Genomic DNA, 26,536 nt, shown 5'->3' with positions numbered 1-26,536 from the left:
CACAGATGTAAAAATAAAAACCAACCAAAAATTAATTTCCACCACACAGAGAAATGTATGGCACAAAACAGTTGACTTTCTAAATAAGATGGTCCTGTAAAGAAGACAGACCCATGGACAAGACCATCCAGCAGCAAGCTGGCGTGCTTTCAGGTGTGATGTTAGAGTTGACTTCCTGGTTGGACTTCAGGAAGATGACACCATTGATGTTAAAATTGGAATGTTAATACAGAAACACTGGGCAAAAACCCAAAGGCATAAACACTTAGAAGATTTAAAAACAAATAAGGATTTTTCTGGTGGTCCAGTGGCTAAGACTCCAGTCTCCCATTGCAGAGGGCCCAAGTTTCGATCCCTGGTCAGGGAACTAGACCCCACATGCCATAACGAAGAGTTCACATGCGGCAACTAAAGGTCCTGCGTCCTGTGACTAAGAATCAGCACAGCAAAAAAAAAAAAAAAGAAAAAAACCAAAAGAAATAAAACCATTGTTTTAATAATAGAACACTTTCTAATAATAATATTGGAAATGAGGCAATGTTACAAGCCACTAACTGAAAATACAGTCTTGTTTATTTAAGAGTACCCAGTGTGCAGACTTCCCTGGTAGTCTAGTGGTTAAGACTCTGTGCTTCCACTGCTGGGGGTGGTTGGAGGTGAGAGTTTGATCCCTGGTTGGGAGTTAAGATCCCACAGGCTTCATGGTGTGACCAGAGAAAAAAACAAACAAACAAAAAACAGTCCTAATTATCTCCCAGCTGCCAAAGGCAGGCTGTATCTTGGCCAGAGGCCCCTGGAGCAGGGCACTTGAACACCGTCCTCTGTCTTTCATTCTGTTTGGCTGCAGAAAGGCCTCTGCTTTTCTTGTCCATGTGGCAGAAAAATACGGTCAGGGCCCAAGGGTGGGTCCACGTGTGAAGGAGACAGACCTTCAGGTGTCGACTGCTCTGGCCTTTTAAAAACTTCCATTGTAACCACCTCTTTTCAGTCCAACAGTAAAACAGTAACCATTCAGGAAGTCTCTTGTGTTGTAAAAGTTTGTAAATTTTATTAAGTTCATCCATCCTTTAAAATTTCTTTAATCCATGTCATGCTTAGAAGGGTGACCTCTCCCAGTGAAAGATTGTTGAAATATTCTTCTCTTCTTTTTTTAAAAATTTTTGCTCCCATATTTATTTTGTGATGTGGTTTAAGATAAAAATACAACTTCATAATACCAGGGTGATTCCTTCACTCCAAAAGAACTTCATGGTGGTTAGCAGTCACCCCGAGTTACCCACTCTTGAGCCTCTGTCATTACCAGTCTATGGATTTGCCTTTTCCTAACGTTTCATACAGATGAGATAATGCAATATGTGGCCTTTTGTGTCAGGCTTCTTTCATTTGACATGATGTCGTCAAGGCTTACTCGTGTGGTAGCCATACTTCGCTCCTTGTTAGGGCTGAGCAGTACTCTGTTATGTGAACAGACCACAGTTTGTTCAGTCATCAGTTGGTGGATGTTTGTGCTGTTTCTGCTCTTCAGTTATTGTGATATAATGCTGCTCTAACTGTTTATAAGTTTTTATCAAGGTGTATGTTTGCAATTCTCTTGGGCGTAAGATTGCTGGTAACTCTGTATTTAACATTTTGAGGAACTCCTAGACTATTCTCTAAAGCAGCTGAGCCATTTTACATCCCCATCAGTGATACGTGGAAGTCCAGCTTCTCTGTGTCCTCTCACTCTTGTTTTTATTGGTCTTTTTGATAATAGCCATCCTCATGGTTGTGAAGGAGTGTCTCATCATGGTTTTCATTTGCATTTTCCTAATGACTATAGTCCACCAGGCTTCTCTGTCTGTGGAATTCTCCAGGCAAGAATACTGGAGTGAGTTGCCATTTCCTTCTCCAGGGGATCTTCCCGACCCGGGAATCACTCACGTCTGACTATGTCTTCTACACTGGTAGGTGGATTCTTTGCCGCTGAGCCACCCAGGAAGCCCACTCTTTCTGGCTTACTTATTTAATTTGTCTTCAGTTCCTGTGTAGTTAATTGTCACATACTGTATAATACAAGGATAGGAATTCTTCCCCATGCCCACCCTACCCTACCTGGGTCCAGCCTTTGTCCTTGTAAAGCTTACTGATTTGATACTCTTTCCTGTTGCTGGCTTTACCATAGATTAATTCTGTTATATAACAGGATTTATTTCTCTGTTATCTATTCTGCTCCATTTAGCTTCTTCCTTATGTTTTATTAGTTATACCTTTATATCATGTCTAGTGTCCAGCAGGTCTTGTTATGATCATATCTGTCAGTTTACCTCATAAATCTTTTTTATCGCTAGATTTTTACATCATTTGTACTTTGGGATCATTTACATTCCTTTGAAAAATATATTTGGGATTTTTTTTTTTCTCATTGTGTCAAGCAAACTTGAGACTAACTTCCATCTTACGGTGTTTAGTCCTTTGCTCAGCAACTGGGCATGTCCCACTTCTTGACAAATAAATAAACAACTATAAATAATAATTAAGAAAATAGTAATTAACTTTTTTCTTTGTTTTCATATAGGCCCATGCATAGTTGGCTAAAGTTATTCCTTGATACTGTTTCGTACTTTCACACTTTTGTGAGCTGGAGCTCTAAGGTACTCTTTTAAAGAATCTGTGTGTGTGTGCCCGTGCTGGGCCTTTGTGCTGTGCAGGCTCTTCTGTAGCTGCGGCGTGCTGTCTTCTCACTGAGGTGGCTTTTGCTGCTGCAGAGCACAGGCTCTAGGTGCTCGAGTGTCAGTAGTTGCAGTGCATGGTCTCAGCAGTTGTGACTTCCAGGCTCCAGAGCACAGGCTTAGTACTTGCGGCCCACAGGCTTAGTCACTCCAAGGCATGTAGGGTCTTCTCAGACTAGTGATCAAACCCATGTCTCTTTTATTGGCAGGCAGATTCTTCACCACCGAGGAAACCACCCTATGGTATTCTTGAGACTGTTTTATCCTGACTTTGAAAGATAGTGGTTTTCATGTTTTCCTCTGATTGGCAGGTATGTGGATTATATTCCTGCCGAAGGGAGACTGCTCTAACAAATTAGCACATAGTCCTGGAGGCTGAAAGTCCAGAATCTGGCAGGGCCACGCTCCCTGCAGGAGGCCAGGAGAGATTGACCCTTGTCCCTTCCAGTCTGGGTGGCTGCCTGGTGTTCCTGGGCAGTGCTGGGCATGCCGGGCTGGCAGCCTCTGCTCTCCAGCCTCTGCTGGGCTTCACACCCTTCTCCCTGTTTCCCTCACACCTCCTCTGCCTCCCTCGTGAAAGGAAGGACACTTACTGGATTTACAGTCTCCTGTCTCAGAATCCTTATCTATAAAGACCCATTTTTCCAAACAAGGTCACATACTCCAGCTCCTACGGATCAGGGTGTGGACTTGTCTCACGGGCCAGCATCCCCCCTACTGTGGACGGCACCCCCCAGTTGCCAGCACAGAGACTGTCTGTCTTGTTTATAGCTTTTTGGTGCTTCTCTGTCTTTTTTGTATCTATGTTAGTGTAGTAGAGTCTGGAGACCCTTCCTCCCGTGGACCTCAGTTCCTGGTAAGGACGCAGAGAAGAATGAGGTCTTATCTGTTGCAAGAAAGCTTATTAACAATAAGGAAAGAAAGAACAGGTCTCAAAGAGATGGACATGACTGAGCACACAGAGCAGAGAGGACACCTCAAGGGAGAGGTGGGCCATGCCAGGGGAGGCAATGGCCCCAGAGGACTGCAGTACAGAATTTTTAAGGCACGGCTATTTGCATAATCCAGGGGGGTTGTTGATTGACAGCTGCAGGTTGTATAACAAGATTCTCTATCCTCCAGTTTTTCTCATAATTCAGTCTACTCTAATTAGATGTATATATTCATGAAATATTTATGAGCAGCTAATGAGTCCAGTGACCACCAAAGGTTACTTCCGTATAAAACACGTTCCAGAGTAGGGATAGTCCCACCAGTAGACAGAGGATCAGTTGGTTGGATGGCATCACCGACTCAATGGACATGAGTGTGAGTAAACTCTGGGAGATGGTGGAAGGACATGGCATTCTGCAGTCCAAGGGGTCACAAAGAGTCGGACATGACTGAGCAACTGAACAGCAACAAGGCAGTAAGGGGTTTTATTCGGCCCCCAGTTTTTGGAGGACTGGAGGGTGTACCATGGGTGGGACTGATACACTGTTCAGTGGGATTAGGTGGCTATTGGTTAGTTAGCTAAAGGGGCCACCTCTCGTGGCTCACCTAACTTCCTGCACATCATAAATACGTGTTTGGTGAATACATATTTTTTCCCGAGTAATTACATGCTTTCTGAAAATGCCATGGCACAAGAATGGACTGACTGGTCGTGTCTGCATGTATTATTAGAGGGGAGGTACTGAGATGCGCCCACTTCCTTCTCCCTGCTTCGTGGGAGCCTGGTGGTGATGTGGAGAAGGTGCTGCAACCGCCTGCTGGAGATGCAAAGGCACGGTTGCTCCCTCCATGAGGGAGCCTTTCGAGAAAAAACCACTGTTGCCTTGTTATTGTTATCGTGGCAGAACAGCATTCATCACAAAAGTCAGTCAACAAAGGATATTCATTTCTAGGTTTTGATGTAAGGAAATCACTGTCATGATCCGGAAAACAAGAACATTTAGTAACCTTGTCTGATTACATTTTACAGAGCTTTGAATTTATTTTTAGAATGTACTTGTATTTATTTTAGTTTTGATATGTTGATAAATAACCACAGGGTATCTGTTCCTCTTATTCAGTTTTTATGGCATGGCCATTGTGTTAAATATGAAGTTTGTAGAAAAAAATGGAGCCACTTTGATATGAATATATCTGTTTATCTAGCCTTTTATATTTTTAATTAAAATTTTATTCAGATAAGTGTAATTTCACATGCAGTTATAAAAGTCAATACAGATTAGTCCCTTGAATACTTTGTCCAGTTTCCCCATTTATAACATTTTGTAGAAGGACATTTTAATATCACAGCCAGGTTATTGACATTGATACAGTCCACTGGTCTTATTGATATTTCCTTAGTTCTGTTTATCTGCGTGTATTAAGTTCTGTACAGTTTCATCACTTGCAACATGTGTAGGTTTGTGTGTATCTCCCACTACAGTCAAGATACTATTTCCAGCACCACAATAAACTCTCATATGTCGCTTTTTTATAACCACGTGCAACTTTTTCCCTTCCCCCGGCAGGTCCCTAACTCCTGACAACAGCTAATTCTCTGTTTATAAGATATTATAATTTCAAATGTCATATAAATGGAATCAAGCATTCGGTGCAGACTGAACCTTTTGGGATTGGCTTATGTCACTCGATATGATTTCCTGGAGATTCAGACAAATTGTTACAGATTTAAATTGGTTTTTCCTTTTTTTAAAAAAAAAGTTATTTTTTATTCCTTTCATTTTCATTTTTATTTTTACTTAATTTTTATTTTTTAATTTTTATTTTTACTTTACTTTATAATACTGTATTGGTTTTGCCATACATTGACATGAATCCGCCACGGGTGTACATGAGTTCCCAAACATGAACCCCCCTCCCACCTCCAACCCCATATCATGGTTTTTCCTTTTGATTTACAAATAGCTGGTATAGCTGGACCCCAGTGTAACTCACCTGCTGAAGAACACCTAGACTGCTTCTAGTCTGGGGCTCTTATAAGTAAAGCTGCTATGAACATTCATGCACAAGTTCTTGTGTGCATATCAGTTTTAATTTTGCTGAGATAAATGCCCAAGAATGAAATTTCTGGGTGTGCTAATTGCATGTTTACTTCCATAAGAAACTGCCAAGCATTTTTAGAGTGGCTCTACCATACCGCGTTTCCACCAGCAATGTATGTGTGTGTACTAAATCACTTCAGTAATGTACGGCTCTTTGTGACCCTATAGACTATAGCCCATCAGGATCCTCTGTGGATTTTCCAGGCAAGAATATGGGAGTGGGTTGCTATGTCCTGCTTCAAGGGATCTTCCAGACCCAGGGATGGAACCTGTGTCTCCTGCATCTGGAGGCAGGTTCTTTACCACTAGCACCACCTGGGCAGCCCAGCAATGTATGAGTGACCCAGTTTTCCTAGGTCCTTTCTGGGCATTTGGTATTGTCACAAAGCAGGTTTTGATTGATAAATGTGCAGTGGTACCTCGCTGCGTGTGCATTTCCCTGAGGGCTCAGGATGTTGAACACCTTTTCATGCTAATAATCATCTGAATATTCCCTTCAGTGAAACATCAGTTACTTATGTATTTTAATCTCTCTATTAGGTATGTGCTTTGCGGATATTTTCTTTAAGTCTGTGGCTTCTCTTTTCCATTGTCTTAACAGGGTCCTTGGCAGAGCAAAAGGGTTTGATGATGTGCAGTTCTTCACTATTTCCTCTGGTGGGTTGTCCTTTCGGTGTTGAGTTTTGGAAATCTTTGTTCTTGTTGTTCATTCCCTCAGTTGTGTCCAGCTCTTTTGACCCCATGAATGGCAGCATGCCAGGTTTCCTGTGCTTCACTATCTTCTGGAGTTTGCTCAAGCTCATGTTCGTTGAGTCGGCGATGCCATCCAACCATCTCCTCCTCTGTTGCCCCCTTCTCCTTTTGCCCTCAGTAATTCCCAGCATCAGGATCTTTCCCAATGAGTCAGTTCTTTGCATCAGGTGGCCAAATTATTGGAGCTTCAGCTTTAGCATCAGTTCTTCCAATGAATTTTTACCTAACCTGAGATCCTGAAGGTTTTCTCTTTTTTTCACTAAAGATTTTGCATTTAAGTGTCTGATCAGTTTTGAATTAGTTTATGTATAAGATGTGAGATTTTGGTCCATATTCATTTTTTTTTGCCAATGAACTTCTGATTTCTATAGCACTGCTTGTTCAAAAGGCTGTCCTTTCTTGGAATTGCACCTTTACTCTTGCCTGGAAAATCCCATGGATGGAGGAGCCTGGAAGGCTGCAGTTCATGGGGTCGCTAAGAGTCAGACACAACTGAGTGACTTCACTTTCACTTTTCACTTTCATGCATTGGAGAAGGAAATGGCAACCCACTCCAGTGTTCTTGCCTGGAGAATCCCAGGGACGGGGGAGCCTGGTGGGCTGCCGTCTATGGGGTCGCACAGAGTCGGACACAACTGAAGTGACCTAGCAGCAGCAGCAAGACGGACGAATCAGGCGTGTCTGTATTGGTTATACCGATCTTTGTCCATAGCACATAGTCTTGGTTACTGTAGATGTGTAATAAACCATATAGACTTGATTCCTCCCATTTTATTTATTTTTTCAAAATGAATCTACCTACTCTAATTTCTTTGCCTTCCTATGTATTCAGTTCACTTCAGTCACTCAGTCATGTCCGACTCTGCAACCCCATGGACTGTAGCATGCCAGGCTTCCCTGCCCATCACCAACTGCCAGAGCTGGCTCAAACTCATATCCATTGAGTTGGTGATGCCATCCAACCATCTCATCCTTTGTCGTCCCCTTCCCCTCCTGCCTTCAATCTTTCCCAGCATCAGGGTCTTTTCCAATGAGTCAGTTCTTTGCATCAGGTGGCCAAAGTATTGGAGCTTTAGCTTCAGCATTAGTCCTTCCAATGAATATTCAGGACTGATTTCCTCTAGGATTGACAGGTTTGATCCCCTTGCAGTCCAAGGGACTCTGGAGAGTCTTCTCCAACACCACAGTTCAAAAGCGTCATTTCTTCGGCACTCAGCTTTCTTTATAGTCGAACTCTCAAATCCATACATGGCTACTGGAAAAACCATAGTTTTGACTAGATAGACCTTTGTGGGCAAAGTAATGTCTCTGCTTTTTAATAGGCTGTCTAGGTTGGTCATATTTTTTCTTCCAAGGAGCAAGAGTCCTTTGATTTCATGGCTGCATTAACCATCTACAGTGATTTTGGAGCCCAGGAAATAAAGTCTGTCACTGCTTCCATTGTTTCTCCATCTATTTGCCATGAAGTGATAGGACCAGATGCCATGATCTTCATTTTTTGAACGTTGAGTTTTAAAACAGCTTTGTTACTCTCCACTTTTACTTTCATCAAGAGGCTCTTTAGTTCTTTTACAGTTTCTGCCAGAAGGATGGTGTCGTCTGTATATCTGAGGTTATTGATATATCTCCCAGCAGTTTTGATTCCAGCCTGTGCTTCATCCAGCCTAGCATTTCTCATGATGTACTCTGCATAGAAGTTAAATAAGCAGGGTGACAATATATAGCCTTGACATACTCTTTTCCCAGTTTGGAACCAGTCTGTTGTTCCATGTCCAGTTCTAACTGTTGCTTCTTGACCTACATACAGATTTCTCAGGAGGCCGGTAAGGTGGTCTGATATTCCCATCTCTTTAAGAATTCTCCACAGTTTGTTGTCATCCACACAGTCAAAGGCTTTGGCATAGTCAGTAAAGCAGAAATAGATGTTTTTCTGGAACTCTCTTGCTTTTTTGATGACCCTGCAGATGTTGACAATTTGATCTCTGGTTCCTCTGCCTTTTCTAAATCCAGTTTGAACATCTGGAAGTTCATGGTTGATGTACTGTTGAAGCCTGGCTTGGAGAATTTGGGGCATTGTTTTGCTAGTGTGTGAGATGAATGCAATTGTGTGGTAGTTTGAGCATTCTTTGGTATTACCTTTTTTGGGGATTGGAATGAAAATTGACCTTTTCCAGTCCCGTGGCCCCTGCTGAGTTTTCCAAATTTGCTGGCATATTGAGTGCAACACTTTCACAGCATCATCTTTCAGGATTTGAATTAGCTCCACTGGAATTCTATCACTTCCACTAGCTTTGTTTGTAGTGATGCTTCCTAAGGCCCACTTCATACTCTAGGATGTCTGGCTCTAGGTGAGTGATCTGGGTCACATCATGATTATCTGGGTCTTGAAGATCTTTTTGTATAGTTCTGTGTATTCTTGCCACCTCTTCTTAATATATACTTCTTCCTATGTATACTTTGAAATAATATTGTATCAATAAATATCTTGCAGGGATTTTGATTAGTGGTGGTGTAGTGTTTAGTCACTCAGTCACGGCTGACTCTGTGCTAATCCATGGACTGTAGCCTGCCAGGCTTCTCTGTCCATGGGATTCTCTAGGCAAGAATAGTGGAGTGGGTTGCCATTTCCTCCTCCAGGGGATCTGGCTGACCCAGAGGTTGAACCTTTGTCTCCTGCATTGGCAGACGGATTCTTTACTGCTGAGCCACCAGGGTAGCCCTTGATTGGTGTTAATTCTTACTTAAATGTTTGGTATTGAATCCTTTTGGCCCTGGAAATTTGTCTTTTGGAAGCTTTAAAGTTAGATACGCATTTTTAAAAGGTGACAAGACTGTTCAAATTGATTATTTGATCTTGGTTGATTTTTGGTAGTTTGTGGGGTTTGAGGTATTTAGTCCATTTCTTTTGAGTTTTCAAATTTCTGAAAAGGTTGTTCACGGGATTGCCTTGTTATCTTATCATTGACTATGGGATCTGTACTGATGTCCCTTATTTCATTCCTGATAATGGTTATTTGTGGTTTCTCTCTTTATGTTTGTCAGTCTCACTAGACTTTTGTTCAATTTTATTGATCCTCCTCCCCTAAGAACCAGCCTTCTGATTTTTGCTTTTCTCTTTTGTTTTTCTGTTTTTAATTTTGCTGGGTTTTAGTCTTATATGTATTACTTCCTTCTGTTCACTTTGGCCTGATTTTGCTCTCCCTACCCCCACCCCCAGTTTCTTGAGGTAGGAAGTTAAGTTATTAATTTGAGACCTTCCAGCATTTTCTATTCAAGTATTTAGTGCTATATACTTTTAATCAGACCTGCTGAGAGGCGCCTGCAGTTCCTAACTGCAAGGAGGGGCTTTTCATCTTTGTCAGTTTTTGCTTCAAGCATTTTGAGGGTCTGTTGGGATATTATCTGGAATAGATTCCAGGGTCTGATTAAGGTTTTAGGGGAGAGGGAGAGGAAGGAGACACTTCCTGACCAGTGCTGTCTCTTTGTGTTTATAACTTGGTGTCATTTCAGTGAGATTTAGGAAAGGAGATAAACACGTCTGTAAATGTCATGTTTAATTATAAGGACTTATTAAAAGATTACAAACTGGTTTAATGTACCTTTTGTGAGGATTTGGGGTGTCCATTTGGTCAGTTCTCATTCTTAGCCAGGTGACAGCATTTGCCACGGTTCACAGTTGATCAGTCCCTCCTCCTTCAAACATCAGCCTCACTTGGCTTCTAAGACACTGTCCTCTGTCTTGTTGGTTCCTCATTCGTAGTCGCCTGGGCTGCTTCTCCCTGACTTCTGACCCTGACATGCTCCATCCTGGGTCTCTTCTGTGCATTCACAGTCCCTGCTGTGTGAGCTCACCACCAATGGCTTCAGAGAGAACCTCACACTGATCTCTGCATTCACCCTGGACCTCAAGTCCAATCACATTTCCCACGCTGACCCTGTGTTTCTCCGTGGACATCCACATGAGCCTCTTGCACAACACGCAAAAACTAGCTGCTGACATCTGCCACCAAAACCTGCTTTTCCACACGGTATATGATCTTATTTGCTGGAGGCTCCACACTTTCAGTAGCTTAGATAAAAAAATCTTAGCATTTTCCTTGGCTCCTTTCTTGCCCTGTTTTGGCATCTCTTCTCTCAGCACATCCTGTGGGCTCTGCCAGAAGACCCTACATGGAATCCATGGACAGCATCTCCACTGACGTGTATGCTATAAATTTACTTAGTCAAAGAAGTAAAGTTATAGCATATAAATAAATGCAGCCTTTCTCTACTTTGCTGATACTGTGACTCCAATTCAGTGGTAACCAAGTGCTCCAAAGTATAGGTCCTGGAGGACAGACCTTCTTTTAATGAGCAGTTAAGGATCCGTTTTAATCAGTAGGTTGTTTGTACACAGATATAAATTATCTTCAGTGGGTTAAATATTTTTGCTGAAATATTTTACCCCTGCCCTTCTGCCTGGTCAGCTCTTTGTCGTGGACTTGCCAGACCCAACTCCAGTCCAGACTGCATGGAGCATGGGGATCAGCGCCCCTACTGTCCTGTCACATAGAAACCCAGCTCTCTAGGCTGGCAGGGATGCTGCCAGGGTTGCCTCCCCCTTCTTGTCAACTGCATGTAGTCACGTGTACCCTTGGTGGGGTCTCCTTGCCGCTTGTGGGAAATGCCAGCTCCTGCCCTCAAAGTGGTGGCACCCTTTGAAATGTACTCTACGGACTTTGAAATACAGGGACTTATTCTTGGGGCCACGTTTTTCTGTGTCAGATGTTACCCTCCCACTGACCTGCCTCCTGGGCATGCCTTCCCCAAGCCCCCATCCAAGCAAACCTCCTTGTTCTCTGCTTCCCTTGTCTCCACCTGCTCTCAGCCCTCGTTCTCTGGTTCTTTTCTCATATATCGTCTCCTCCTCTAGGAGGAGAGAGGCTTTGAGGAGAGAGACATTCTCTCTATTCTTTCTTGTATCCCAGACATGCAGAATGGTGTGTGGCATCTAATAGAGAAATACAGTGGATGGTGAAGACCAGTGCTTTGTGTTCATGGCAGGTGCTGCTGCAGGCAGCTCTCCTGTGTGCCTTTGAGTAGCAATGTCTGAGGAAGTCTGCACACTGCTCTCTCCAGGTTCAGAGCCTGCCCCTCTTCTTTTTGGGGAGTGAGGAGGCTGTGGACAGTTATAACTTTTGGTCTAGGTATGAAGTGGGGATGTAGCTGAGAAGAAGGTGGGGCGTGCCCATTTATCTGCTCTCTGAGCCGTCTCCCCATGATTGTCCAGAAAGGTTCCACTGCAGCCAGAGTGTTGGGGTCATCCTGGCCCAGGGCCCCCTAGAAGGCTCTTCTGTGGTGTCCCTGAGGGATTCACTGACTTCTTTGGCATGGAGTGTCCTCATTCTAGCACTCAGTATCCTGTGTCCCAAGAAATCATACCCTGGGACATGAAACCCTGGCTTCTGGTGATGGGTACTGAAGGTTGGGTGAAGGGGAGTACAAAGCCCATAAGATGGTCCCCTCCCCCCAAATAGGGGCTGGAAACAACACCATTTTAGTGTTTCATGGCTCCTGTGTGGTTTGTTTGCCTTCTGTGCCAGCTGTCACTATTTCTGTGCTGACCGCTGGTGGCACCACGATTTGCAGGTCACAGTAAATGCACCATTGTTGCATCACCGAGCCGGGGAGGTTTAAGTGTATAATTAAGGGTGATGCAACCCAAGCATTAAGAATTCGGTGTTGACTGTTGGTTAACTGTGTGCTTTGTGTTGAGATAGTGCTGGTTAAAGTATTAAACATTGTGAACATTCTGATCATGCTTTCTAAGGATTCAGATGATTAAAATGAAAACAATTGCAATAGCAGTGGCAGCATCGCCCAGACCTCACTGAAAAAGACAGAATGACCATGAAATTTTAACAACAGATAAAAAGAGGCACGGGGACCAGGAGGACTGGATCAGGAAGAGCAGGTGACCCAAAGAGAGCCTAGAGTGCAGCAGCCAGAATGGAGCGGGAGCAGGGCATGGGGAGGGGGCTGCGGAAGGGCAGAGGGGAGCCCACCACCTGGAGCTGAGATAGGCAGGTATTTCCCAGTCAAGCAAAAGTCCCCCATCTCCGCTAAAGACACCAATATGCAGTTGAGACTAGCTGGTGTGGAAGAATCTCTGGCAGGCCACAGGAATGCAATACGACCTTATTGCCCGACTACTCTATGAAACTAAGGAAGGTTACATTTCCCAGTCCAGAAGTTGCAATAATATGCCACGTGGGCAAGAAAGAGGAAATCTCCCTGGCAGACGTGTTGAGCCGTGTGGCTTAGGTCTGATCCTATCAGGGCTTGTCCAACATCTGCTTCTGCAGTAGGTCAGGGGTGCGTCAGTTCGGGGCAGCAGAAGTGTTCTACCCAGCTGTGAGGTGTTTTGATTTAAAAATTGACATTTCAGATCATCTTCATTTCTGTGGCTCAGACCATAAAGAGTCTGCCTGCAATGCAGGAGACCTGGGTTTGATCCCTGTGTCAGGAAGATTCCCTGGAGAAAGAAATGGCAATCCACTCCAGTATTCTTGCCTGGAAAATCCAGATGGAGGAGCCTCACGGACTATAGTACATGGGGTTGCAGAGTCAGGCATGACTGAGCAAGTAACACTTTCCTTGGTTTCTGTGAAGTTTTAAATGATATCTCAGTAAGCAAACAGTGCAAGGTTGTTGATATCTTGTCCTACTCTGTTTATCTGTCTGTTCAGTAGACAGAGCAAATGTGAATCCCAGTTAGTCTGAGTGAAGAAACTGAAATGGTCTCACATGCTACATGGCTGCACACCTCATACACAACACTCCTAAAAAGATTCACCTGAGATGCTTTCCAAAAGCAAGTGTTTGGTTACTTTTCAGCTTCCTCAGAATATTTAAAAGCACTTAATGCAATGTTTGCATTTATAGAAAGACAAAGAGATTGTCAACCCAATGGCTGGTGGTGTTCTCAGGCATGATGTAATGTTAAAACTTTGACCTGACATAAAATAGTATTCCCTGCACTGTCACCCCCCAAATCCTTTTTCCAAAGTGCAGATAAAAGGCATGTTCTTCTCTGATTTGGACACACATTGAGGATGAGAATGGAGAAAAGAGGTCTGAATATTTGTATGCTATTTCTTCAGAACTGCTTGATGGTCTTTGACGACGTGTAAGAAACCAATGAAAAGACGGAGCAATTGCACCTAAGGTGTTTGCTGTTATGTTTAGGCTGAGGCAAAAACTCATATGGTGAGATGACGACTCATTTTTTAATAACTGCTTAAAAGTTAAGTCATCAGATAAGGGCAACTTTCTCAACTAAACTAAAACTTTTTTCCCACAAGTTCAAATTATATCTTTGCTTTAAAACTATTTTCTCTGAGAGAGGTGTAACTTATCCATTTGGGTAGTTTAAAAATGATAATGGGCCTTGGGAAGCATTACTATGGACAAAGCTAGTAGAGGTGATGGAATTCCAGTTGCATATTTCAGATCCTAAAAGATGATGCTGTTAAAGTGCTGTACTCAATATGCCAGCAAATTTGGAAAGCTCAGCAGTGGCCAGAGGACTGGAAAAGGTCAATTTTCATTCCAATCCCAAAGGAAGGCAATGCCAAAGAATGCTCAAACTACCACACAATTGCACTCATCTCACATGCTAGTAAAGTAATGCTCAACATTCTCCAAGCCAGGCTTCAGCAATACGTGAACCGTGAACTTCCAGATGTTCAAACTGGTTTTAGAAAAGGCAGAGTAACCAGAGATCAAATTGCCAACATTGGTTGGATCATAGAAAAAGCAAGAGAGTTCTAAGAAAACATCTGCTTCATTGACTACACTAAAGCTTTTGACTGTGTGGATCACAACAAACTGTGAAAAATTCTTAAAGAGATGGGAATACCAGACCACCTTACCTGTCTCCTGAGAAATCTATATGCAGGTCAAGAAACAACAGTTAGACTGGACATGGAACAACAGACTGATTCCAAATTGGGAAAGAGTATGTCAAGGCTGTATGTTGTCACCCTGCTCATTTAACTTATATGCAGAGTACATCATATGAAGTGCCAGGCTGGATGAAGCACAAACTGGAATAAAAATTGCTGGGAAAAAGATCAATAACCTCAGATATGCAGATGACACCACACTTATGGCAGAAAGCAAAGAGGAACTAAAGAGCCTCCTGATGAAAGTGAAAACCGAGAGTGAAAAAGCTGTCATAAAACTCACCATTCAAAAAAATGAAGATCATGGCCTCTGGTCCCACCATTTCATGGCAAACAGATGGGGAAACAATGGAAACAGTGACAGATTTTATTTTCTTGGGCTCCAAAATCACTGTAGATGGTGATTACATCCATGAAATTAAAAGACGCTTGCTCCTTGGAAGAAAGGTTATGACAAACTTAGACAGCATATTAAAAAGCAGAGAGATTAGTTTGCCCACAAAATCGAAGTCATGGTTTTTCCAGTAGTCATGTATGGATGTGAGAGTTGGACCATAAAGAAAGCTGAGTGCTAAAGATTAATGATTTTGAACCGAGGTGTTGGAGAAGACTCTTGAGAGTCCCTTGGACAGCAAGGAGATCAAACCAGTCAATCCTAAAGGAAGTCAGTCCTGAATATTCATTGGAAGGACTGATGCTGAAGCTGAAGCTCCAGTGCTTTGGCCAACTAATGTGAAGAACTGACTCATTAGAGAAGACCCCAATGCTGGGAAAGATTGAAGGCAGGAGGAGAAGGGGGCAATAAAGGATGAGATGGTTGGATGGCATCACCGACTCAATGGACATGAGTTTGAGCCAGCTCTGGGAGTTGGTGGTGGACAGGGAAGCCTGGTGTGATGCAGTCCATGGGTTCATAAAGAGTCAGACACAACTGAGGAACTGAACTGAACTGAAGAATGACAGTCAAGCTTTGCACAGTGGCAGTATCATAACCAGTGAGGTTTACAAGGTATGATTATTGCTAATTGAAAAAAAAAAAAGATAGACAAACTTAAATGTAAAATGTAAAACTATAGAACTTCTAGAAAACAATGTAAGAGAAGATCTTCAGGACTTAGAACAGGGCTGGAAACTCTTAGACTTGATACTCAAAGTGTGATTCATAAGAGGGAAAAATTGATAAGTTCTAATTCATCAAACCAGCCTTTGCTCTGGGAAAGAGTCTGTTGAAAGGATTCAGATAAGCTATTTACTGGAAAAAAATGTTTGCAAACCAGGAATCCAACAAAGTGCTTATATCCAGACTGTTTAAAGAACTCTCAAAATAACAGTAAAGAAAAATTTGTTGGGAAAGTGGGGGAATTTCCTGGCAGTTCAGTGGTTAGGACTTTGCACTTTCAGGGCCAAGAGCCTGGGTTCAGTTCCTGGTCAGGAATGAAGATCTTGTGATGTGGCCAAAAAAACAAAAACAAAAACAAAAACAAAAACACCCCACACCTGACAAGCTGTTCAATATCATTAGCCATTAGGGAAATGCAAACTAAAACCATCTAAGATACCATTACACACTTAGTCATCAGAGTGGCTAAAGGGTAACCTATGGACAATACTGAAGACGCAGAGTATCTGGATCCCTCAGTCACTGCTGTGAGGATGTAAAGTGGTGCAGCTTCCCTGGAAAATAGGTGGGCAGTTCCTTTCAGAACTAAACGTGGACTCACTGTAGGGACTCAGCTTTTGAATTCTTGGGCATTTATCCCAGAGAAGTGAGGAGTTATTTCCATGCTGAGGTCAGTACACAGACACTCATAGTGGGTTTGCCCATGACGGTATCCTTCAGTGAGTGATGGTTGAGCAGACTGTGCTCCATCCATACCATGGACACCACTCAGCACCAAGAAGGAACGAGCGTCTGGGATGTGCTGCAGCTTGTGGAAATCTCAGGGAAACTGTGCCAAGTGAAAAAAGCCAGTTCTGAAAGCTTACATACCTTGTGATTACATGTATGTAATATTTGTGAAGTAATGTAATTACAGAGATGAAGATCAGATCGCTAGTTGCCGGGTCAGGGAATGGGGGACAGGATGGGTGTGGTTATGAAGGGCTGATAGGAAGCAGCCCTGTGGGAAAGGCCGAGTATGAGTGAATGTCTTGGGGGGGCGGTGGTTGTGGTTAAAACAAGCAGCATAGAGCAGGCACCCATGCACAGACAGCTCATGAAATCCAGACAGTCTCTGGTTGTCCTATGTGCATTTTTGGTAGCAGCGTTGTCCTGGGGATATGTTTGGTGTTGACCTCAGTGTGGTCAGGGTGAAGGCAACATGAAACTTCCCTGTACATTGCTTTGCAGTTTCTCCTGAATCTGTAATTGTTTCAAAATGAAGAGTTTTTTTTTTTTAATAAAACAGTGGATCTTTTAGATGTAGCTCATTTGATGAATTTGTAGATGCAGACAACCTGATTAACAAGCCTGTAGATATGAAGTGGGTGGACATTTTTGGAGAGGTGGAAATGAATTACTACAAGTCTGAAAACCTGCTCGTTTTTGTTGAGAGGAAAGCTTGATGTCCTGTGGGCTTGACAAAGGTAGGCAGGTATTATAGGGAAAGGAAACAGAGTAATGATACTAATACCCTATGGTGTCATGGAGCAGAAAGGAACAGGACGTGTGTGTGTGTGTGTGTGTGTGTGTGTGTGTATATGGTAGTTAAATAGTAGTGGCTCAGATGGTAAAGAATCTGCCTGCAGTGCAGGAGACCCAGGTTTGATTCCTGGGTCAGTCAGGAAGATCCCCTGGAGAAGAAAATGGCAACCCACTCCAGTATTCTTACCTGGAGAAGCTCATGGACAGAGGAACCTGGAGGGCCACAGTCCATGGGATTGCAAAGAGTCGACATGACTGAAGTGACCTAGCATGCAGGAAGAGAACTAAAACCAAAAATAGTCCAAAGGTCCATGAAAAAATGAAAATGATACATAACAAAACAACTACTTACTGAAAAAGAGGCAATAGAGGAGGAATAGAGGAACAAAACACAGAGTCGTATAGAAAATAAATATCCAGATGGCAGAGATACTTCCAACTAGATAAGTTATAAAACTAAATGTGCATGGATTAAACACTCCAATCAAAATTCACAGATTGTCAGGCTGGATTTTAAAAAAAGTCCGTTAGATTCAAAGAGGTTGAAAGTAAAAGAATGGGAAAGACATATCATGCAAACAGTGATATTATTACATATTTCTCATGTATCATTTTTCTCCTGTTAATTACTACTGATTGCCACTCAAATTCCATTGTTTGTTTTATTTAAATAATAACATTTATGTAACAGAAAGAGAAATAATGCAGAATAATATAATTTCTATAAGTACCTATTTTTTAGGTTAAAGCAATAATATGTGTATAATTACTTATTAAATGTTATATTATTATGGTTTTTTATCTGTTATTGCTGTGTCCTGGATTGACTCTCTAAAAGGTGGTCATTACAAGAATAGCTTCTCTTAACAATAGTCGGAGAAGCACAAGTTAAGTCCAGCTGGAACTGTGTTTCCATTGTGGGGGATGGGGATGGTGAAGAGCAAGCAAGTACTTGGATATCTCTTTGTTCCTCCTGACACTGCAATGTGAGGGGTGACCCTGAGAGGTGTGTTTCTCCCTTAGTAAGAGAGCATTCTGGTTTTAGTACCGTATTTTAAAGGTATTCTTTTAAAATTATTTATTTATTTAGCAGAAATTAACACAGTGTTGTAAATCAACTATATTTCAGTTTTACAAGTATGCTTGAGTTATCTGAATATGGCCTCGTACCTAACAAAAGCAGGAGTATGAAAAAGAAAAACTGGAAAAAAAATCAACAGATATTATTTCTGGCACATACTAAGAGATATATAAATATTTGTAAAAAATTAAGTGTTAGTCACTCAGTCATGCGACCCCATGAACTACAGTCCACCAGGTTCATCTGTCCGTAGGATTTCCCAAGCAAGAGTACTGGAGTGGGTGGCCATTCCCTTCTCTAGGAGATCTTCCTGGCCAGGGATAGAACCTGGCTGGCTCTCCTGCATTGCAGGCAATTCTTAGTGTCTGAGCCACCAAGGAAGAAATATTTGCTGAGGATTAATTAGTGAAAAAGTTGGCTTAAAGCTCAACACTCAGAAAATGGCATCTGGTCCCATCACTTCATGGGAAATAGATGGAGAAACAGTGGAAGCAGTGTCAGACTTTATGTTTTTGGGCTCCAAAATCACTGCAGGTGGTGACTGCAGCCATGAAATTAAAAGACGCTTACACCTTGGAAGAAAAGTTATGACCAACCTAGATAGCATATTCAAAAGCAGAGACATTACTTTGCTGACTAAAGTCCGTCTAGTCAAGGCTATGGTTTTTCCAGTAGTCATGTATGGGTGTGAGAGTTGGACTGTGAAGAAAGCTGAGCGCCGAAGAATTAATGCTTTTGAACTGTGGTGTTGGAGAAGACTCTTGAGAGTCCCTTGGACTGCAAGGAGATCCAACCAGTCCATTCTGAAGGAGATCAACCCTGGGATTTCTTTGGAAGGAATGATGCTGAAGCTGAAAGTCCAGTACTTTGGCCACCTCATGAGAAGAGTTGACTCATTGGAAAAGACTCTGATGCTGGGAGGGATTGTGGGCAGGAGGAGAAGGGAATGTCAGAGGATGAGATGGCTGGATGGCATCACTGGCTCAATGAACGTGAGTCTGAGTGAACTCCGGGAGTTGGTGATGGACAGGGAGGCCTGGCGTGCTGCGATTCATGGGGTCGCAAAGAGTCGGACACGACTGAGCGACTGAACTGAACTGAACTGAATGAGTGAATGAGTGAAAAGTATGTGAAGTGTTGCTACATTTTCCAATCCAGCTAATTGTGTAGACTGTCTCTAAAAGGGAATTAGGAGAATACAGATTAGAAATCTTTTTAAAATCACTGTTCTTAGTTGATTTAAATTGATTATATGTATAGGAATATCCTTTTCTGTGCTATTTTAGGCTCCTGTTCCTTGCTGACTTAGGATATCAGAGAAGTGAATTTGGCTTTGTCAGAATGTTTCCAAACAACCCAGCCAGGAAACCACACCCTTTCAAAACATACTCTCACATACAGATTTAAATTAAGTTGGATTTTTATGTGTTTTTTAATTTGTCCAGTTGTTATAAAACTTTTCATTTTATATAAATATGTACTCTCTTGTGGAAATATTAATCACATTTAACAGTGAACTGGTCTAATGTTAGCTTTTCACAGAAACAAAGTATATGGTTTTATAATAGGTATATTTCCCAAACTTGTAAGACCTCCAAATAACCACATCCCACAGTGGCCTCCTGGCCTCAGGAATGAGAAGGATCTTCAGTTTTTGACTGTTCAGATCACTGAAAGTCACAGCTGGAAAGGGTCTTAGAATTAATCCAGCCCTGCCCCACCCACACGAATCCCTTGGAGTCAACCCCCATCTCACACCCCCACTGCTGTGTAGATAAGGAAACGTTAGTCCCAGAAGACCTTTTCCAGATATTTCCATCACGTTCTCTTTGATGCTTTCAGCATGTGTGTCCACACTTTGTTAGCCAAAGAGAACATTTGTTTTAGTTTTAAGTAGAAAGATAATGAGTTAATGGCTTTTCCTAGCCCTTTGTGTGGCCCTTTCCAGAAGAGAAGGCAGAGCTGCCAGGAGCTCAAAGCCTCTCCCAGGTGAGGGATATGTCTGGGACCCTTAGTTCCTGGTGTACCTTCAGCTCAGCCTCAGATTTCCATGTGTCCTCTGTAAGTGTAATTTCACAGGTAACAAAGCAGCCACCACTTAAAAAAAAATTTTTTTTGAAAGTCTGTTCTTCCCCAAAATATTGTTAAAGTTGCATAATGTTGATCCAAATCCATAGTCCATAAAAGCTTTTACAAGCATTTGAGTGAGTGAAGTCGTTCAGTTGTATTTGACTCTTTGCAACCCAGTGGACTGTAGCCTACTAGGCTCCTCTGTCCATGGGATTTTCCAGGCAAGAGTACTGGAGTGGGTTGCCATTTCCTTCTCCAGGAGATCTTCCTGACCCAGGAATCGAACCTAGGTCTCCCGCATGGTTTACAGCATTTACTGAATAATAATTTGCTAATTCAAAATAGTATAAAATTTAGTTATTTACTTTCAAGATTCTTGTGCTTTAAAAAAATGTGCTTATAGGGACCTTCCCTAGTGGCTCAGTGGTAAAGAATTTGCCTGCCAATGCAGGAGACACGGGTTCGATCCCTGATCCAGGAAGATCCCACCTGCCACGGAGCAACTAAGCCTGTGCGCCACAACTGTTGAGCCTGTACTCTGGGGCCTGGGAACCACAACTGCTGAGCCCAAGTGCCACAACTACTGAAACCCGTGCATCTAGAGCCTGTGTTCAGCAACAGAGAACCCACTGCAATGAGAAACCTGTGCACTGCAACTAGAGAATAGCCGCGGATGACTGCAACTAGAGAAAAGTCCCCATGGCAACGAAGACCCAACACAGCCAAAAATAAATAAACAAACAAACAAAAAATGTACTTACAAAAAACCATACTGCACCTTTAAAAATATAAATGAAGAGACTGGATAAATTAGCATGTAAATGTGGTGGCAAGGGTGTGCAAAGTGATTCTAATGTACTGAAAATAGTCATATTCACCAAAAATTAAAGGAGCAAATCAACTTTCAAATATTTCCAAATAAATAGCTATTATGGAGAAATATTTGGAGAAATATTTAACTATGTTGAAATTTTCTTTTATGAGTGCAATATTTCGCTAATGACACTAAGATGAGCTACACAGTCCTTACGAAGATCAATTTAAAGCTGTGTAAATCAGCTAAATTGATCATAGTTTAAAATCTTTTCATATTTTCTTTTAGTAAAAAATACCTTAGCTGAAGCATCCCTGTGTACCTCAGTGACTTTGCCTAGTTTATCCATGATGCCCTGAGCACTCTCTAATTAATCCCATGAATCCATCATCTGCTGGTGAACATCTGTCGTAAAGAGGAGACATGATCTGTTCTTGGGGTTCACAGGGTGAAATCTGCCCTGTTGGAAGGTGGCCCAGATGTGTTCCTGGGTACCAGGCAGTCGCAGCGCGGCCCTAGGGGGAGGGAGGGTCAGGCAGGCTCTCTATAGCACTGGCTAGTTGGGTGTGTCTGAGGAGACAGGCAGGGCCATCCGCCAACCATCCCAAAGGCTTTTGTGTCACGTCTGATCATGGTGACCAGGGTCACAGCCAGACCTTTTTAGTCCTGAAAAGAAAAATGTTCCCTTAGTTTATCTGGCATACTTGCCTTTATCTGTGGAGGGACTGATTGGTTTTTTAGCTCTTCTTGGCATGAAGGAGCCTCTTCTTCAGGCCTCTTCTTTTTATACATACAAAAGGAGGCAGACTACTCAAGCCTGCCCTGTCTCTAGAGCAGTTTCAGTGCATCATTTTCCAGTGCTCTGAAACTCCCTTTCAGATACCCTGACAGAGTGCGTGCCTTTGCCCCACAGTACTAAGAAGCTGGTGATGTTTTGCATATGTTTGTGTAGTACTCCTACAGGTTTAGTTTACATATCAGTTTGTCCTTGCTTTGTAACCGGCCACCCCCATACTTAGCATCTTTAAACATAATCATGGTTCTGTGGGCTCTCTGTTTGGGCTCAGATGAGCTGAGTAGTTCCTTTTGCTAGACTCACCTGGGCTCACGCAGATGCCATCAGCCTGTGACTTGGCTGGGACTGTGGAACTAGAATTTCCTTGCTCGTATGTCTGGAGGCCGGCAGACTGTCAGCCCAAGCATCTCATTTCTTTCCCCTGTGACCGCTCCTGCAGGCTAACCTGGGTTCCTTCCTGTGGGTTGCAGGGGTGTCTGCAACGAGAGAGAGCAAGCCAGGTGCTTTTCAGGCCTCTGCTCGTGCTGTGTTCGCCCTTTGGAACAAGTCATGCTGCTGCCCAGATTCAAGGGGGAAAAGGACTCTCCCTCATGCCAAGAAGAGCTGCCATGTCACATTGCAGTGGGACATCCAAAGGGATTCTGCAGGAATTTATGACAGTTATTTGCAATGTATCTACCTGTGCTCATGGGTGTATTTTCATAACAGATTTCAAATGCATACCACCATTCAAACCTACCCTGAAGTAGAAAGAATAACGCATTAAACCTCTTATATGCCCATCATTTGGATTCAACAATTTTCAATATTTTGCTGCCTGTTTTTTGGCCTCTGTTTTAAAAGTTTTCTCTTTGCTAAAGTATTTTCAAGCAAGTCCCATGGTGCTGTTTCAGCTCTGCATGTTTCAATATGCCTCCCCTGAAAAAGGAGACCTTGCTTAGGTAGCCGCTAGCGTGGTCATGTCGTGGTATTCTCAGCACTTAGTCCATAATTAAAATTTCCCAGTTGTCTCTTTTTGCAGCAGGTAGATTTGAAAAGGATTCTGCCCACATAAAGTCTATAGCAGTCCCAACTTGCCTTTCTTTTCTTTTTGCCAATTGATCTGCTTTGAAGACTGGTCTGTTTTCCTACAAAGAACCTCCCGCATTCTGTATTTGTGTGGCTGCTTCCTTTTGGGATCATTTGACATGCATCTCTAGCTCCTGTACTTCTGTTTGTGAAAGTTGCTTAGTGGGTGAATGTCATTCAGTGCCACTCCTGGAGCAGGTGTCCTTTTTAAAGAGGACCCACATGCTTCCAGTCTCGTCATGTGGAGAATTGTCTTACTTTCGTTGATGCTAACACTGACGGGTGGGCTGACCCTTTGATGATCATTACATGAATCTGTTATTTCAGTTATTATAAGGCAATGATTTCCTAACTCTATCATTTCTTCCAGATTTTGTTAGCTGGAGTTTCTTTTATAAGGAACTTTCCTCATCAATTAGAGTCACTTAGTTATCTGCAGCATGTTCGGACAGCTGATCCTTTTAATTGATGGCTTACAGAATAAGGAGTTGGTGCACTAGTTATATCCAGAGCTACTCAATTCATAGTGGTTTGGGGTGTCTCTTTCTTTTTTCCCCACGTTTTTGATATTACAGCCAGACTTCAAAGATATGAAAGGTTCTAATCCACACCACTGCAATAAAGTGAATATCATAGTAGAGTCAGACAAATTATTTTATTTCCCAGTGCATACAAGAGATATGTTTACACTATACTATAGTCTGTGTGCAATAATAGCATTGTGTCTGAAAAAACAATGTATATACCTTAATTTAAAAGTAGTTGGTTACTAAAAATGCTAGCCATCCTTGACAGCCTTCAGTTTATAAAAAATGCAAAGTACAATAACATGAGGTATGCTTGTATTATGAACTCATCATGGGTTTTAGATATTCAATGTGTTTCAATCATTTGCGTTTTTTTGAGGCTCAAATTGTTTTGTCTTTGGGCCTTGGGAGCTACTTGTTGGCTTCTGTCTCCCTTGGCACCATTACCCCTTGAGAGTGCCCTTGCTTTCCAGCACAGTATATCTCAGGATATCTGGGGGAGTAAGTAAGCGCTAGTCTTTCAGTCGTATCCAACTCTGTGACCCCATGGACCATAGCCTGCCAGGCTCCTCTGTCCATGGGATTCTCCAGGCAAGAATACTGTAGTGGGTAGCCACCATCCTCCAGGGGTCTTCTTGACCCTGGATTTGAACCCACACCTACTGAATTGCAGGTAGAGTCTCTACCATCTGTGCCACCAGGGAAGCCCATCTCATATGTTTCTTGTGATCATCCATTCCTGGCTGGAGTGTAGGCAGTGGTTGGGCTCATTGCTGTTGAGTTTTTATTGTTTGTAGTCCTTTCTCTGGCAAGAGCTGGAAGACACATATATATAGTCAGCCTTCTGTATCTGTGGGCTCTTCATGTATTCACCCAGCTGCAGATAAAAAATACTCAGAAGAAAATTCCAGAAAGTTCCAAAAATCAAAACTTGAATTTTCTGCACACTAGCAGTTATTTACATAGCATTTACATTCTATCAGGTATTATAAGCATCTATTTCTGCTTTATTGACCATGCCAAAGCCTTTGTGTGGATCACAATAAACTGGAAAATTTTGAAAGAGATGGGAATACCAGACCACCTGACCTGCCTCTTGAGAAACCTGTATGCAGGTCAGGAAGCAACAGTTAGAACTGGACATGGACCAACAGACTGGTTCCAAATAGGAAAAGGAGTACGTCAAGGCTGTATATTGTCACCCTGCTTACTTAAATTCTATGCAGAATTTAAGAGAAGAGAGAAACGCCATGAGAAACGCCGGGCTGGATGAAGCACAAGCTGGAATCAAGATTGTCAAAAAAAATATCAATCACCTCAGATATGCAGATGGCACCACCCTTATGGCAGGAAGTGAAGAACTAAAGGGCCTCTTGATGAAAGTGAAAGAGGAGAGTGAAAAAGTTGGCTTAAAGTTCAACATTCAGAAAACGAAGATCATGGCATCTGGTCCCATCACTTCATGGGAAATAGATGGGGAAACAGTGGAAACAGTGTCAGACTTTATTTCTCTGGGCCCCAATATCACTGCAGATGGTGATTGCAGCCATGAAATTAAAAGATACTCCTTGGAAGGAAAGTTATGACCAACCTAGACAGCATATTCAAAAGCAGAGACACTACTTTGTCAACAAAGGTCTGTCTAGTCAAGGCTATGATTTTTCCAGTAGTCATGTATGGATGTGAGAGTTGGACTATAAAGAAAGCTGAAGTGAAAGTGAAGTCGCTCAGTTGTGTCCGACTCTTTGCGACCCCACGGACTGTAGCCAATCAGGCTCCTCTGTCCACGGGATTTTCCAGGCAAGAGTGCTGGAGTGGATTGCCATTTCCTTCTCCAGGGGATCTTCCCGACCCAGGAATCGAACCCCAGTCTCCTGCATTGCAGGCAGACGCTTTACCGTCTGAGCCACCAGGGAAGAGCTGAGCGCCAAAGAATTGATGCTTTTGAACTGTGGTGTTGGAGAAGACTCTTGAGAGTCCCTTGGACTGCAAGGGGATCCAACCAGTCCATCCTAAAGGAAATGAGTCTTGGGTGTACATTGGAAGGACTGATGTTGAAGCTGAAACTCCAATATTTTGGCCACCTGATGCGAACAGGTGACTCATTTGAAAAGATCCTGATTTGGGGAAAGATTGAAGGCAGGAGGAGAAGGGGACAACAGAGGATGAGATGGTTGGATGACATCACTGACTCAGTGGACATGAGTTTGGATAAACTCCAGGAGTTGGTGATGGACAGGGAGGCCTGGCGTGTTGCAGTTCATGGGCTCACAAAGAGTCGGACACGAGTGAGCAACTGAACTGAACTGAACTGAGAGGTGATATAAAGTGTATGGGAAGATGTGCATCGGTTTATATGCAAATACTGCACTATTTTTTATAAGGGACCTTCATGAATTTTGGTATCTGCAGGGAGTCCTGGTACATATAAATACATATATGTCTCTTTTTCTCTTAAGTATATTTTAAAAATCAAGTATAATTGATTTTTTAACTTAAGTTAGAATTGCAAAATTTTTATTTAACTTCTTTGCATTTTATACTCTTTTCTCTTTTCAATGAAAAGTTTTGGTTAGTGTATGTTAACATGCACTATGTATTGATATATTAACTAATGTGTGAAAACATGTAATATTACTATTATTAGCATATACTAATGCTAATAATATATTGTATCAGCATTATTACTTTGAGATTGTTATATACTTACATTTAACTTTGAACTATTATATATATAATGTGATAATGCTAATATTATAAATTATTGTAAATAATAACACATATATTAAGTATACTAATATATTAGGTAATACACAGATAAAACAACTCATTATATGTATTGGCACACTAGTGAGTTTGTAACAGTTTTAGATTAGTTAATGCACAGGCACACACACATAAATAAAAGTTTTGAAATAATAGTGCTGATATTATTAGTAACAGACTTGTTGTTCATTTGCTAAGTCCTGTCTGACTCTGCAACCCCATGAACTGCAGCACACCACGTTTTCCTGTCCTTCACCATCTCCCAGAGCTGGCTCAAACTCATGTCCATTGAGTCGGTGATCCCATCCAACCATCTCGTCCTCTTTTG

General features: G+C 42.3%; 1 protein-coding gene and 1 pseudogene across 12 annotated transcripts in view; both read left to right on the top strand.

Moving 5' to 3' along the window:
- TJP1 (tight junction protein 1) overlaps window positions 1-26,536 on the top strand; it is a 263,264-nt gene that overhangs the window by 116,765 nt on the left and 119,963 nt on the right. The window lies entirely within an intron of this gene.
- Window positions 15,409-15,489, top strand: LOC114109263 (U4 spliceosomal RNA; annotated as a pseudogene).

Source organism: Ovis aries, chromosome 18 (genome assembly GCF_016772045.2).
Source record: "Ovis aries strain OAR_USU_Benz2616 breed Rambouillet chromosome 18, ARS-UI_Ramb_v3.0, whole genome shotgun sequence".
NCBI lineage: Eukaryota > Metazoa > Chordata > Mammalia > Artiodactyla > Bovidae > Ovis > Ovis aries.
This window is presented reverse-complemented; position numbering and strand designations above follow the sequence as displayed.